Here is a 12,618-nt window from a genome sequence, read left to right as displayed (position 1 = left end):
CATTCTCCCTCCTGGACTTCGCCCCACCAGGCCACGCTCTGTCCATTCTCCCTCCTGGACTTCGCCCCACCAGGCCACGCTCTGTCCATTCTCCCTCCTGGACTTCGCCCCCCAGGCCACGCTCTGTCCATTCTCCCTCCTGGACTTCGCCCCACCAGGCCACACTCTGTCCATTCTCCCTCCTGGACTTCGCCCCCCAGGCCACGCTCTGTCCATTCTCCCTCCTGGACTTCGCCCCCCAGGCCACGCTCTTGCTTTCCAGATGTCTGGTTTGGCTTTCATTATTCCTTTTGTTTTGGCCCATATTATTCCCTGCTTTTTGAAATCAGCTGCCTTTGCAAAATACAATTTTTCTAAGCCACATTCAGGATGGAATTACATAAATTGATCCCTTCCTTCTGAGAAGAAAAGGGCACTTCTGATTTTTTTTTTTTTTAAATGCTTAGGCAATTTTTCTATAAAGTTTAGCAGAATTAAGAACTGTTCTAGGAAAGTCAAGTTAGGTAAGAGGGAATATGATTCCAACCAAGAAGTTAATTGGATAAGCACAATTTCCATGAAAATACAAAGTAGAAGCCAACCTAGAATGGGCCAGGGAATAAAGAAGAAACTGAAGCCCATGAATATGGGGGCTGCTTCAAGAAGGTTGGTTACCATGTGTTATGGAGGCCTGGGTTTGATTTCCAACACACACACACACACACACACACACACACACACACACATACACATTACCACCACCACCAACAAAAACAACAAAACCAACTCGGCTAGGGGAAAAAGGAAGGAGTAGCAGCTTATTTTCTTTCTTGTTTTTTGTTTGGTTGGTTTTTTGAGACATGGCAATCCTAGAACTCACTCTGTAGACCAGGATGGTGTCGAACTCACAGAGGTTGGCCTGCCTTTGCCATCTGAGTCCTGGGATTAAAGGAGTGCACCATCCGGCAGCAATTTGTTTTCAAGGGGAAGATAATGGACATCTGGTTTCATGTAGAAGGAAAGGAGGGTAATACATAACCAGTTATTGACTTTTGTTTTGTTTTGTTTTGTTTTTTTCCGAGACAGGGTTTCTCTGTATAGCCCTGGCTGTCCTGGAACTCACTCTGTAGACCAGGCTAGCCTCGAACTCAGAAATCCACCTGTCTCTGCCTCCCAAGTGCTGGGATTAAAGGCTTGCGCCACCACGCCCGGCTCAGTTATTGACTTTTAAGATCTCTGAGTGAAAGCTTTGCCACTCCTTACGTATAAGATAATAGGCTCTGATTTTGTTTTAAATATAGTTGTTCCTCAGCACTACAAATTCTTAGCATTAGCGAAGAAGTGTGGTCCAGGACATCTACCAGACTCTGAAAGATCTTGAGAAAAATAAAGAGCCACTGCTGGAGTTGCTGTTTATAGGTGAAGTATGAACAATTTAAGCTTAGCCTCAACTAGCTTACAAATAAATGAGACTCAGATTATGGTTATTTTATTTGGCTTTGACAACTACTGGGAAGGTCACCTTTAATCTACTCCTCTAACTGCTGGCCTGGCTACCGCCCAGTGGTATATCCCAGGTACTTGCTGTTTTTCCTGGCCCTGTGCTCATGGTTCTCCTCCCCTCATAGGGCTTCCTCCTTCGCCGTTGCCCTTGTTCTTCCTCTATTTCCCTGTCCCTCCCCCCTCCAACCAAGTTACTCCAAACTCACCTATCTCTAACCCCTCCAGTAATTGGCTGTAGCCAATTTTATTTAACCAACAGCTTTCAATCAAGAAACAAAGTTTGTGGGCTGGAAGGATGGCTCAGTGGTTAAGAGCACTGACTGCTCTTCCGAAGGTCCTGAGTTCAAATCCCAGCAACCACATGGTGGCTCACAACCATCCGTAAAGAGATCTGCCACCTTCTTCTGGTGCATCTGAAGACAGCTACAGTGTACTTAGATAAATAAATCTTTTTTAAAAAAAAGAAAGAAAGAAAGAAAGAAAGAAAGAAAGAAAGAAAGAAAGAAAGAAAGAAAGAAAGAAAGAAAGAAAGAAAGTTTGCCACGACGAAAACTTGTAAACGTGAGAAGTCACTCTTAGGCCTAGACCTTCCTCAACAATCGGGTGCCCATGGCCAGCTCAGGTTGCCAGGGCCCTGTGACCTGACAAGGAAGGTCAATGCAGAGTACTGGGTTCTCATGACTTGAGATGCAGATTACATCCTTGGATACACTTGGATACACTGTCAGAAGTCCAGACCTGGTAGGAAAGAGGCATGAGGCAGAGAGGCCTCTTAAGCCAAGATGGCCAGCTGAACAGGAGTCACTTTTGTGTGTAATTTCACTTTTTGAAGCCTCATATGTGTGACCCCATAAATGGTTTATTCCGAGCAACTTCACAGGGCTATGGAGAGGATTAAATAACACCATGGCTGCAAAGTTCTATGCAGGAAGGAGCCACGGAAACCAGGCCTGGTAGGCAAAACACATGCACTGTCACTCACAGACCACTGGAAGCGTGAAAACCTCGAGGCTCTGGCATTCGATGGACTATAGAGCCTCCATGTTCAGCACCCATGTCCCAGAAGCTGGGGCCAAAGCCAGGGTCCTACATGGGTGACACTCCATATGGCAGTCTTGCAGGTACCTGGCCTACCCACCAGACGTTAACCCACCCTGGGTGAAGCGTACTAACAGAACTAGAGGAGTCACCAGAACATCAACGATCTGTCTCACCACCATAGGCTTTAAGGGGGCAGCGAGGAACCATTAGGATAGTGAGGAAGAGCAAGTACAGTTTGATCAGCCACACCTGCTCGTACAGTGAGGTGTGGCTGTTTGACAGAGGGTGACAAGCAGAGAAGTATCTTGGGAAGCCAAGGGATGCTGTCAAGCTTCACACACTCTCTTCTGGACACCCCAATCAGTGACCCCTAAGGGATGTTTATTCCCCCAACCCCAGAGAAACCACACAACCAACCATTCTTCCAGCCAAGCCTTCCAGACAGATCCTGGGGTTTGGCAGGTTCACAGAAGTTGTCTAACTAACCCTAGTTAGTTTGTTGTTGTTGTTGTTGTTGTTGTTGTTGTTTTTAATCAGCTTGACACAAGCTAAAGTCATCTGGGAAAAGGGACCTACCTCAGTTGAGAAAATGCTTCCTTCAGATTGGTCTGTAGGCGAGTCTGTGTGGCTTTCTTGGTTGCCGATTAATGTGGGAGCTCTGTGCTGTCTGCGATCCTTAGGCATATTGACCCGGGTTACACAAACACACACACAACTGAGCAGCAGCTATTTCTCTATGACCTCTGCATAAGTCCCTGCCTCCAGGTTCTACCTTGAGCTCCTGTCCTAACTTCCTTTCATGGTGAACTAGAAAACTTTTAAGTTGAAATAAACTTTTCCCTCCCCAAGATGATTTTGGTCATTATGTTTATCATAGCAACAGAAAGCAAACTAGGGGGCTGGAAAGATGGCTCAGTGGTTAAGAAAGAGCACTGACTGCTCTTCCAGAGGTCCTGAGTTCAATTCCCAGCCAACCACATGGTGGCTCACAACCATCTGGAATGGGATCCAATGCCCCCTTCCGTTGTGTCTGAAGACAGCGACAGTGTACTCATATAGATAAAATAAGCCTTTAAAAAAAGATTAAAAATACATACTAAAATCATTTTGAAGATGACATTCATCTAATAACTTAAAAAAACCTAATACTATAGCTGTGGAGATGGTTCTGATAGATAAAGCATTGGATTTGCAAGCCCAGGGACTTGAGTTTGAGTCCCACAACCACATAAAAATGATGTTAGTTGTTGCCCATGCTTATAATTTCCGAGCTGGAAGGCAGAAACAGAAGGATCTCCTAGANNTGTGCTCAGCCAGTCTAGCCTGACTCGTGAGCTCCAGATCAGTAAGAGGCCCTATCTCAACGGGAATCAATGGTGCTCGTCAGGGTAACACCTAAGGCTGCCCTTCAGCCTCCACATGCACATAGATTTAAAAAGAACCAAATTAAGACCACAGGCTGGAAATGTAGCCCAGAGGCACAGTCCTTAACCAGATGCTCTGACAAGCTTTTACTGTATGTGATTCTATTCCCAACTTTCTTTCTATGGCAAACATTATGTGGTGTTCCTCACAATCTCTTACCCAAATGGCTTTTATTCACTTATTATCATTACTATTACATGTGTGCATGATGCGTGTGAGGGCATGCATGCCACAGTGTAAGTATGGTGATCAGAGGACAACTGTTAATGTAAACTGACAGCAAATGCACACATAATTAGTGAAAAATGCTAAAAAATAAAGACCGGAGTTCCCAAATGCTAAAATATCCAAATGAGTGTATCCATACATTCACTCATACATTCAAATTACTTTGAATTATATGTTTGACCTTTGAAGTGTTAAGTTTGTTCTGCAGATAATTTAGAAGGGGAAACTTTTTTTTAACATTTTTTGTATTATTATTATTTTCTTTATTTACATTTCAAATAGTTCCCTATACCCCACCCCCGCCCCTGCTCCCCTACCCACCCACTCCCAAAACTTGGCCCTGGCCTTCCCCTGTGCTGGGTCATATAAAGTTTGCAAGACCAAGGGGCCTCTATTCCCAGTGGTGGCCGACCAGGCCATCTTCTGCTACATATGCAGCTAGAGACTCGAGCTCAGGGGGTACTGGTTAGTTCATATTGTTGTTGCACCGACAGGGTTGCAGCCCCCTACAACTCCTTGGGTACTTTCTCTAGCTCCTCCATTGGGGGACCTGTGTTCCATCCAATAGTTGACTGTGAGCATCCACTTCTGTGTTTGCCAGGCACTGGCATAGCCTCACAAGTGGCCCCTATATCAGTGTCCAGAAGGGGGAAACTTAAAAATAGCAAAGGATAGCTATGTGACCTTAGGCCAACTGGCGGCTTTTGACTTGCTTTCTCCTCTGTGAAACGTAATATTTAACTTCTCAGGATTCTCAATAGCTGTCACTAGTGTCTATTACTGGGAGTGGGAGACTTGGGGGCTGGGGGGAGGTGGGGGTGAGGATCTGGTATTGGAACTGGTTGGGCCCCCAAGCAGGCCTGCACAGGACAGCATGGCTCTCTGCAGCCCAGCGGCACCCCCAGAGTGCAGGAAGGATAAACGAAGAGCTTTTCGGTTTTCACCCGCGTAGCTCTGTCCTCCAAGGTCCCTTCAGCGGTCCCGCTGAATACACAGCGCAGCGCTGGCCAGCATCGCAACCTCGCAACCAAGTTTCTCCACCAGCCGCGCGCGAAGCTGCCTGCGCGGTGAAATCAAGGCCACTCCCTGCCGCCGACCGTCCGTGTCGACTAAGCTCGAAGCAGGCGGTGACCTCGCCTCCAACTGCGGCAGTTCGTTTGAATTCTGGCGCCACTCCCACGCCACGTCGAGCTGAGCGGCACCGCCAGACTTGGAAGAGACCAGTGGCGGCAAGCCAGCGGGAGCGCGCGCAGAAAAGCAGACGCACGCGGCAGGCGGGCGGCGCGCACCACGCCCCGGAACGGCCTGGAAAAAAAGAGGGCCAAGGCGCGCGCTCCCACGCGTTGCTTCATAAAAAGCCACGCCCCATGTGCTCTCGCGTCCAATCAGTGACAGAGGGAGGGGCAGCCTCGATCTCGCGCAAAGGAAGATATAAAAGGAGCTGCGGGAAGCGAGGCTCTTTCTTTTACGACGGAGCTCTAGATCTTCCTTTGTCCAGTTGGTGAGTGATTTGCAAGTCGGATAATCAAGTGAAATATAGGGGTGCAACGAGGATTTGGACGCTTCGGAGACTTGAGCTTAGGGTACCAGTGTGAACTTCCTCTGAGAAGTGCACAGTAGCTAATAATATTTCGGGATTGGACCCTAGGCCCCAGGGAGATTAGTAGTGGGCCGCCTGACTGAAGGCCGCATGCATTATAGTTCCTGATTCCCACCTTGGGTGCGTCCTTAACGCATCAGGGTTTGCACCCTGTTGGTCTGTACAGAAGGTACTGGAGTCACCTAAAGAGACATCCTATTATATGCACGTTCACAAGAACAATGGCGCCATTGTTCTTAGCGTCTTCAAACCAACTGCAAGAAGAAACCAAGGTAAGGGCGATGCGGCTTCTATTTTGACTCTTGTTGACGTAGTGCTATAGGGAGTGATGTGTGATGCTTAAAATTTGTTTTTCTTTTTTCTCTATATTAGATGGAGGGGAGCCCAAATCATCGGAGAGAATTGATAAGGGAGAGAGATTTGCTTAAAACTTGACCGTTTTAAAGGGTGTGTATGAAGCTCAGATTTTTTTTCTCTTGTAAGCATACAAGCATACTGTTGTAAATTAAGAATCAGCTTCCCGGAAATGTGTTCTAGAACAGTCCTGCAGCTTCTCCTACTCTGGCCTTTTTAATTTGGAGTGGCTGTAGTGAATGCATGGTGTACAAATTGATTGTACAGACAGTNGTGAGACATACCGGGTCTGAACAGTGATGAACTATATCCCGAAGATGACGACCTGAAGACAGATACAGCTTCTGAGAGAAGACTACTGGGTTTAAGTGAAGCAGTCGTCTTGTTTGCTGGGCAGTTCTTACTCATAGCATGTCGTGGTGCCTCTTTCTGCAGTGAATGCTGACCAGTGAGATGCCAGTCNGCCTGTGAAGATCCTGCAGCAGGCGTGCATGTGAGTGGTGCTCTGTTTTGTTTTCTGCTGAGCTTACTGTCGTGGTCTAGTCTATGATGATCCTATCCCGAACCTGAATTCCTGTTGAAAAACCATTNTTACGGATCTGGCTTCTGAGATGGACCATTACAGNGGACAGTTGTGNTCTCCTTTAATGTTGGCAGTAACGTGATGCCTGTGTTTTTTGGTTTTTATATTTTAGGGCCAGTGATGCAAGACTTCTTGGGAATGAAAACTAGATATGGTGACCATCAAGAAAGGGCAGAGACAAGAAGAAAATGCAGTCTTGGTGCTGGGATGTTTGACATGGGGTCTATCTACGTGTCTCTAGCTGTCCCTATGTAGTAATCGGGACAGCATCTGGTATGGCCTGCAGAGTTGATTCGTGTACTTTTTTTGTGGACTGTATGTAAATGGATTGTTTTGACAATCCATTCGACAGTGTTCTCTTCTGTGAAGATCATGGGTGAGCTGATGACAGACACAGCTGTACAGACTGAGCAGAGTGAAGGCAATCCTGACTGTAAGGCAGCAGTTCGTTATAAGCTATTTCCTTATTCTGTCTGATTGCTTGGGAGTGTTGAAATAAACATTTAATTGCAAATATTTCCTTCAATTCTTTTTGTGTCAGATTAACCAGAATGCCTTGGTACATGTTTCATCCCACTTCCATGGTAATTGGGTTTTCAAAGATAGTGCCCTTTGCACACTAATGTCAGTCCCCTAACTAGCATGATCGCACACATTATCGGGTTTCCCTGAGAAATTGTCAAGCAATAATTTGATAACGTGTCCAGCCCTCCCTACCCTTTTCTTAAATTTGAGAGTTTCTATGCTTGGTTGTCTGTATTCCACGTGCGTCTGCTTCCCAAGTACTAAGACTAGGTAAGCTTTTGCTTTTTTTTTTTTTTAAAGGTTTTTCGAGACAGGGTTTCTCTGTGTAGCCCTGGCTGTCCTGGAACTCAGAAATCCGCCTGCCTCTGCCTCCCGAGTGCTGGGATTAAAGGTGTGCACCACCACGCCCAGTGGGCTTTTGCATTTTTAACTGCTGCATACTTCCATTCTCCTTTGCTTATGGGCTTGTTTTTTGAGACAGTATCTCAAAATTGTCCTGGCACTCAACTATAGAGATGGCAGGCCCCAGTTTAGAGATAAAAGGAGGTCTAGAGTTACACACTTCCCCCTGTACATGTCTTCCTGGTGCCATTGGTGAAAGAACCTTCTTACCTTTGAAAAGTGAGTTGATCGGATATGTGGTTCTCTACTTTGGGTGCAGTTAAATGTCTAGTCAGCTTATTTTCAGCACTGACAATTACAATCCCTTGGTTCCATTCATATTTCCTTTCTATTTTTTCTTACAAGGTTAGAATTCCATTTATTACCCTTTTTACGTTTTTTTTTTTTAAAAGAGTACACTGACGGCGTCAAATCTCATTACAGGTAGTTGTGAGCCACCGTGTGGTTGCTGGGGATTGAACTCGTGACTTCTGAAAGAGCAGTCAGTGTTCTACCCCGCTGAGCCATCTCTCCAGCCTGCTTTTTACCTTTTTGTCTTGCTTACATAACAACTGTGTGTCAGATGTTGTGTCTCCTTATTTGAAGAAATGTTCATTTACCTTTTGATTTCATCCTTGGTTCTTTAGCTATTCAAGGGTAACTAAATTTCCATGTAAAGTAAAAACAGGATATACTTCAAGACTAAGGCAGGAAGATCACCTGATCGGAGTCTAAGGTTCATTAATTGATGAATTTCACAGACCCAGAAGACACCTTTAGTTTCAGCAGAAGCAAGTGGCTAGTCTACAGAGTAAGTTTCAGGACAAGGCTACACAGAAATGCATTGCAGGGGTTGTCTAAGAAGGTTGAAGGTTTGTTGACCTTTAATTCAAGCTGGCAAAGCAAGGCAGTGTTGTGACATGGTTTGTTTTTCAGCCCTCTGACCTCTTTCTGCAGTTACTTATTTCCTTGCCTTCTGATGGGTCTATCAATATATTACTTGATATAGTCCAAATTATTGTGTATGCTCTATTACAGAGCACTGGTCTGCCAAGGAGCCCAGAGATAAAAACTGTCCATTCTTTTTGTAGGACAGGTAGAGAGTGACAAGAAAGATGGAAAGCAACCTAATAGAAATAGAAAACAAGTGAATTTTCTTTATTGATTACTTTGGAAGGGAGCCTCACTGTTTATATAGAGAGGCCTGGAGCCCTGAAATCCGGCCTCCACTGTAGATTAGAGGAGGGTATCACCATGTCAGCAAAAGAACCCTTATTAAAGGATTAAACGGATGACTCCAAACCAGTTCAACTTTAGGGAACACACTTAGGTTTCAGGGACTGCATGAATAAAGCATAACACAGTTTTTATGTATTTGTGATAGATTGGGATCTTGTTATCAGTGGGATGGAAAAACATGGGATACAGGATAAGGCAGAATGCGAAGTACATTTCTAAAGAGAGGGCTTCTAATTACTAACAGGTACTTGTATAAATTCTGGTGTTTTTAGTAAGAGTGGTGAGGATTTAATGTGCTCATTGTGCATTGAAGGAGTAATCGGTTTATAGGGTGGGGATTATGGGTGGTGTGGGTGCCATTGCCCTTTTAGGCCAGAAGGAGGCGTAGGATCTGCCGCTAGAGTTCAGCTGCTGTGAGGGAGCTGGGTGCTGAACCTGGGCCCTGAAAGCAGTGAACATGTTTAACCACTGAGCCATCTCCATTATTTGTACCTGAGCAAGAAACAAGTCCAAACAGGGCATCATTTTAGTGGGAATTAAGATTCATTTCTATTAACTGTACTAACCTTTTTTTACACACTGGATAGCATCTTTCACTAAGCATGAGGACCTAGCCTAGTTAACAGGTGCTGTAATTCTAAGTTACCCCAGACCTTAGTTTACTAGCTTGTTAAATTGTTAAGGGACTTAACCTGAGAGCTACCTAGAGTTGAGTCTAGAAAAACCAGCTGGTGGTTGGGTGCTGACAGTGCACACCTTTAACCTGGATAGAGGCAGAGGCAGGTGGATCTCTTTAAGTTCAAGACCAACCTGGTCTAAGAATTCCAGGGTTACTCNAATAAATAAATAAATAAATAAATAAATAAATAAATAAATAAATAAAATAAAAGGCAGAGACAAGAAGAAAATAATAAATAAATAAATAAATAAATAAATAAATAAATAAATAAAATAAAAGGCAGAGACAAGAAGAAAATGCACAGTCCTAGTACTGGGATGTTTGACATGGGGTCTATCTACATTTCTCTCGCTGTCCCTATGTAGTGATTGGGACAGCATCTGGTATGGCCTGCATAGTTGATTCGTGTACTTTTTTTTTTTTTTTTTTGGTGGGCTGTATGTAAATAGATTGTTTTGACAATCCATCCGACAGTGTTCTCTTCTGTGAAGATCCTGGGTGAGCTGATGACAGACACAGCTGTACAGACTGAGCAGAGTGAANGCAATCCTGACTGTAAGGCAGCAGTTCGTTATAAGCTATTTCCTTATTCTGTCTGATTGCTTGGGAGTGTTGAAATAAACATTTAATTGCAAATATTTCCTTCAATTCTTTTTGTGTCAGATTAACCAGAATGCCCTGGTACATGTTTCATCCCACTTCCATGGTAATTGGGTTTTCAAAGTTAGTGCGCTTTGCACACTGTCAGTCCCCTAACTAGCATGATCGCACACATCGGGTTTCCCTGAGAAATTGTCAAGCAATAATTTGATAACGTGTCCAGCCCTCCCTACCCATTTCTTAATTTTGAGAGTTTCTATGCTTGTTTTGTCTTTATTCCACCTGCGTCTGTTTCCCAAGTACTAAGACTAGGTGGGCTTTTGCATTTTTAACTGCTGCATGCTTCCATTCTCCTTTGTTTATGGGCTTGTTTTTTGAGACAGTATCTCAAAATTGTCCTGGCACTCAACTATAGAGATGGCAGGCCCCAGTTTAGAGATAAAGGAGGTCTAAAGTTGCACACTTGGGACTCTGGTTTCTTTCCCCCGTATATGTCTTCCTGGTGCCATTGGTGAAAGAACCTTGCTACCTTTGAAAAGTGAGTTGGTTGGGTATGTGGTCTCTACTTTGGATGCCGTTGAGTGTCTAGTCATAGCTTATTTTTAGCACTGATAATTACAATCCCTTGGTTCCATGCATATTTCCTTCCTATTTTTTTTTTACAAGGTTAGAATTCCATTTGATACTCTGCTTTTTACATTTTTGTCTTGTCTACATATGCTGTTTTTTCTGTATCAGAGGTTGTGTCTCCTTATTTGAAGAAATGTTCATTTACCTTTTGATTTCATCCTTGGTTCTTTAGCTATTCAAGAGTAACTAAATTTCCATGTAAAGTGAAAACAGGATATACTTCCAAGACTAAGGCAGGAAGATCACCTGATTGCAGTCTAAGGTTCATTAATTGATAAATTTCACAGACCCAGAACACACCTTTAGTTTCAGCAGAAGCAAGTGGCTAGTCTACAGAGTAAGTTTCAGGACAAGGCTACACAGAAAAGCATTGCAGGGGTTGTCTAAGAAGGTTGAAGGTTTGTTGAACTTTTATTCAAGCTGGCAAAGCAAGACAGTGTTGTGACATGGTTTGTTTTTAAGTCCTCTGACCTCTTTCTGCAGTTCCTTATTTCCTTGCCTTCTGATGGGTCTATCAATATATTACTTGATATAGTCCAAATTATTGTGTATGCTCTATTACAGAGCACTGGTCTGCCAAGGAGCCCAGAGATACAAACTGTCCATTCTCTTTAGGACAGGTAGAGAGTGACAAAGATGGAAAGCAACCTAATAGAAATAGAAAACAAGTGAATTTTCTTTATTGATTACTTTGGAAGGGGGCCTCACTGTTTATAAAGAGAGACCTGGAGCTCTGAAATCCGGCCTCCACTGTAGATTAGAGGAGGGTATCACCATGTCAGCAAAAGAATCCTTATTAAAGGATTAAACAGATGACTCCAAACCAGTTTAACTTTAGGGAACACACACTTAGGCTTAAGGAACTGCATGAATAAAGCATAGCATGGTTTTTATGTATTTGTGATAGATTGGGATCTTGTTATCAGTGGGATGGAAAAAATGTGGGATACAGGATAAGGCAAAATGCGAAGTACATTTCTAAGGAGAGGGCTTCTAATTACTAACAGGTACTTGTATAAATTCTGGTGTTTTTAGTAAGAAAGTGGTAAGGATTTAATGTGTTCATTGTGCATTGAAGGAGGAATGTTTTTATAGGGTGGGGATTAGGGGTGGTATGTGTGTGAGTGTGATTGCCCTTTTAGGCCAGAAGGGGGCGTAGGATCTGCCACTAGAGTTCAGCTGCTGTGAGGGAGCTGGGTGCTGAACCTGGGCCCTGAAAATAGTGAACATGTTTAACCACTGAGCCATCTCCATTGACTGGGCCATTTGTACCTGAGCAAGAAACAAGTCCAAACAGGGAATCATTTTAGTGGGAATTAAACTTCGTTTCCGCTAAATGTACTAACTCAAACCTTTTTATACACACTGGATGGCATCTTTCACTAAGCATGAGGACCTAGCCTAGTTAACAGGTGCTGTAATTCTAAGTTATCCCAGACCTTAGTTTACTAGCTTGTTAAATTGTTAAGGGACTTAACCTGAGAGCTACCTAGAGTTGAGTCTAGAAAAACCAGCTGGTGGTTGGGTGCTGACAGTGCACACCTTTAACCTGGATAGAGGCAGAGGCAGGTGGATCTCTTTAAGTTCAAGACCAACCTGGTCTAAGAATTCCAGGNTTACTCACAGAAACCCTGTATGGAAAAAAACTAAAATTACAGAATCTTTAGCAAGTATAGAGTCTGCACTAAAAAGGTCAAGAATAGCATCCAGTTCCGGGAAGCCAGATGGGAATAAATTTGGTGTTAACTCATAATCTATGTGCTAGAGGGTAGAGAGTCACCTCACTGGTGAAAACTGGTGTAAGGGCCAGCCTGGTCTACACAGATCTAGGGCTATACATAGATACTCTGT

At 43.9% G+C, this 12,618-nt stretch overlaps 1 non-coding gene across 1 annotated transcript; it reads left to right on the top strand.

The window, feature by feature from the left end:
• Positions 1-6,671: 6,671 nt before the first annotated feature.
• LOC115064881 lies at positions 6,672-6,743 on the top strand. The gene has a single exon (XR_003844705.1). It is a non-coding gene; the product is annotated as a small nucleolar RNA SNORD50 (small nucleolar RNA).
• Positions 6,744-12,618: the final 5,875 nt, after the last annotated feature.

Source organism: Mus pahari, chromosome 10 (assembly GCF_900095145.1).
Source record: "Mus pahari chromosome 10, PAHARI_EIJ_v1.1, whole genome shotgun sequence".
Lineage (NCBI taxonomy): Eukaryota > Metazoa > Chordata > Mammalia > Rodentia > Muridae > Mus > Mus pahari.
This window is presented reverse-complemented; position numbering and strand designations above follow the sequence as displayed.